This window comes from Trematomus bernacchii, unplaced genomic scaffold, assembly GCF_902827165.1.
Source record: "Trematomus bernacchii unplaced genomic scaffold, fTreBer1.1, whole genome shotgun sequence".
Classification (NCBI taxonomy): Eukaryota; Metazoa; Chordata; class Actinopteri; order Perciformes; family Nototheniidae; genus Trematomus; species Trematomus bernacchii.
In genome coordinates, this window is record NW_022987782.1 from 1,669,862 (window position 1) to 1,673,682 (window position 3,821).

At 40.2% G+C, this 3,821-nt stretch overlaps 1 long non-coding RNA gene across 1 annotated transcript; it reads left to right on the top strand.

Moving 5' to 3' along the window:
* Positions 1 to 265: 265 nt before the first annotated feature.
* On the top strand, positions 266 to 3,413 carry LOC117497413. Its single transcript, XR_004557378.1, has 6 exons — positions 266 to 306; positions 928 to 995; positions 1,132 to 1,405; positions 1,661 to 1,820; positions 2,918 to 3,002; positions 3,377 to 3,413. It is a non-coding gene; the product is annotated as an uncharacterized LOC117497413 (long non-coding RNA).
* Positions 3,414 to 3,821: the final 408 nt, after the last annotated feature.

Genomic DNA, 3,821 nt, shown 5'->3' on the forward strand with positions numbered 1-3,821 from the left:
TTGAGTGAAACTGGGGTAGGAAAAAGAATTTAACATTAGGTCAAGAAAGAACATAGATTTTTATTTTTGTTTTATTTATTTCATGTTTTGTTTTTTGTTTTTTGTTGATTTATTTATTTATTTTGATTAGATCATAGGTTAAAGAGTTGGTATGATATGATGATTCATACTCATGTACAGTAGGTGGCGGTATGCACCTTTTAAGTTGTTTGCAATCCGCCAAAAAACGAAGAGAAGAAGAAGCACCAGGAGGTGAAGAGCACTGCACGTGGCGCGCCCAGAGGAGAGGAATCAGCACTTTCAGAGGTAACGGTAAAAACTATTTATCAACGGATTCAAAACACTCAAGACTTAAAATATTGCAAACGTCAAAGTCCTAGCTATGGTATACATTTTGTTTAACGACCGAAAACAAAGTAATGTTAGCTAACGTTACCATAGCTAGATAGCTGCTAGCTAGCAGCTAGCTACCATGCTTTGAAAGTGAGCTGTTCTATGCCATCATTACGTGCATGGTGTTATTTCTTATTTTTTTAATGGTGCGCAAGATGCGTGCTCGAGTGGCTGAGCGTGATGTGCAGTGAATGTTTCAGAGTTACTTTTTCGCAATATTATTTAATAAATAGTTTAGCTAGCTAACTAGCATACATTGTCACTAACTCCTAATGTTAGCTCAATCCTTAGTTTTATAATCGATTTTTTTGTGGGCATAATGTTACACACAATGCACATTATCCATATCTTTTAAATCCTATGTTAAGGCTACAATCAGAGGTAGGAGAAGTTCTCAGATCTTGTACTTGAATAAGAGTAGAAGTACTCAGGTCTTATACTTGAAGTGGTATTACTGTACTTAAAGCTGCTGCTGTGTTATTTAAGTTATTTTTGCTCAAGCATGTGCAAACTTGTGTCTCTTTTTTCCCTCAGCTGTTACTGTAGCTGCAGTACCAGTCATTGCAACCTACCAAGAATAAATAGCAGCCAGAGATCCTCAAGTAAGATTTCTTGCCATATTACAAGTTTTATCAATTCTCGATGTCCTATATGGTATTGCTATGCAAACAGTGAAAGGATATGGAAATCATCAAGAGACCTGTGGCTAAAATATGTTTTTCTGCTGACCCTGTCCAGAGCAGTACATTGCTTTGCTTCCAGGTGGTTGCTCCTGTCTGCATCTCCAAGCTCGGGGCATACCGGCCATCAGTGGCGGACTGGCCATCGGGACGTTCGGGACGAATCCCGATGGGCCGACTTCGGTACCGGCAGGGGCGGACTGACCATCTGTAGAATCACCGAACGGCCGGGTCGGTTCGCTGTTTTTAAACGGCATCATTGAAGTTAAGCTGACAGGCGACAGAGGTCCACCGTTTCCCAGTCCGGCCCTGCCAGCCATCATCTACTCTAGGTAATACACTGACTATGGATAAGTACCTTATAAAACCCCACTTTAAACACCCAAACTATCCCTTTATGATGTGACATTTTCTACACTGTTAACATTAGGAAACACTTAAGAAAGAAAAGAAAGCTGCAGGAGCTGATCATTCCTAAAATACAATTGGCCATGTGATCACCAGTAAAAAAACAAAAACAATCTGCACTAAATATTTTTTGGATTTATAAATGTTTTGTGACTTTTTCCTTTGTTGTATACCTTAAGGGAGTTCTCCCCTGACAGCTGGACACTACATGATAGCAGAGGACCAGACCATCGTAAGTGGCAGTGTCCTGAATGTTGTCGACGCCCTGATACTGATGTTTGCAGCATATTACTGCCTCAACATCAGTTATCGCTCAGAACTGGGAGCTACCCTGCAGAGGTAAGACTTAAATTGTAATTATTAAGTAATTCCATCTTAAACCACAGAGTAGAGGATTGTGCACATTTCTGAGACACGATAAGTGCTCCTGACAATACAAGATAATCGAGATAAAAAGATTATTGTGCTGCATTCTGTTTCGCATTATGCTCTCGTTTTGTCTTGGGTTGTAAATTCAGCGTACCCCTTTCCTTTGCAGTGGTGTGCTTTGGCTCCTCCCTAAAAGCCCAAACTCACTCTTAGCCAATCGGTGGTATGTTTACTTCAGCTCAATGAAAATGACTCGACAAAAAAAAAAAAAAAAATCAGTTATTTGGAAAAAGGAATTGTTTTCAAGGAGTCCTATTGAATAGGGATTCAGGTAGGACTGTATAGGGGAAGGTTTCACTCGGAGTGACTTACACTTTGGGGTGTCGGTAAGAACACACAAGATTCTTGGTAGCGATTGATTTCCTTAACTTATTAATATCAACACAACAGCACAGTAATACAGCCATGGAGCAGGTTTAGTGTATGTGTGTGGTCTATCACAGAGAAACACACAAGTATAATTAGAATAGTGTACTTCTACCACCAAGTAAAAGCTTAGCGTGAGTGTCAGCACCTGATGACAATGGAATCTGACGAGGAAGACGCAACTATTTCTTGCACCGAAATGGGATGGGCACCGGAACCTGGTATTATTCCAGTGAACAAACACATTAAAACTTTTTTCGGTTAACTACGATGCTTTTACACTGCTCACTCTGCTACTGACACGCACCTCATCTGCCCCAGTTACACACAAACCTCTCAAGATGGCACTCGTAGCTACTCACATTCAAATGATCTTCAAGTGACCGCTTGCTCCTGTTTACAGACCTGCTGCGATACTGTCCAGTGTGATAGTGATGCCAAGTGACAACTTTATATAACAAAACTCTATTCAAACCAATGCTTTAAATGTACAGATATGATCATAACAGTTAATGAAAAGTACATTTAAGAGTAGCATTGCCCTTTGACTTCAAGCTGTATAACTAAAGACAATTAATGGCTGTATCATCCACAGAATGTGTAATTAAACACTAAATGTAAGTGTACTTCTGTCTTAACAGGTGCCTATTCAAGATCAATCCGGACAAGGGGACTAGAGTGGAGAGGAAGGAATACAAACAAAAACAGCACTCGATAAAGATAAAGGTGCATTCATTAATTACAAACGTCGCTGACTTTGAATGGAGAGAGTAGAAACACACACACATAGTCATGTACACACGCACGCACATAACTGGTAGATTTCTTTAGTGTTTATAATTGTTATCTTTTGAACAATGTTGGCTATTGTTAAATGTTGAAATTTTTCATTGCCGGTCTATTCTGCTTTATTATTACTTAAAATATATTTTATTTATTGTTTTTATTTTTGTGATGTATATTATTATTTTCAATAATATATTGTATATATATATTTGTGATTTTTTTTTCTACAAAACATCGGACAGTTAATGTAAACTTGGGCTTTTGCAAAGTAAAATTACATGTTTACTTTGTGTTTTACATGTAAATGGTCTTAGATTTCATGAAGTTTGCTGACGACACGACCGCCATCGGCCTGATCACCGACGGCGACGAGACGGGGTACAGAGAGGAGGTCGAAAACCTGACATCTTGGTGCCAGGATAACAACCTCCATCTCAACATCAGCAAAACAAAGCAGCTGATTATGGACTACAGGAAGCAGCAGAGAGAGGGACACGCCCCCATCGCCATCAATGGGACTACGGTGGAGAGAGTCAGCAGCTTCAGGTTCCTCGGGGTCCACATCACTGAGGACCTGACATGGACTCATCACTGAGGACCTGACATGGACTCATCACTGAGGACCTGACTCATCACTAAGGACCTGACATGGACTCATTACTGAGGACCTGACATGGACTCATCATTGAGGACCTGACTCATCACTGAGGACCTGACTCATCACTGAGGACCTGACGTGGACTCATCACTAAGGACCTG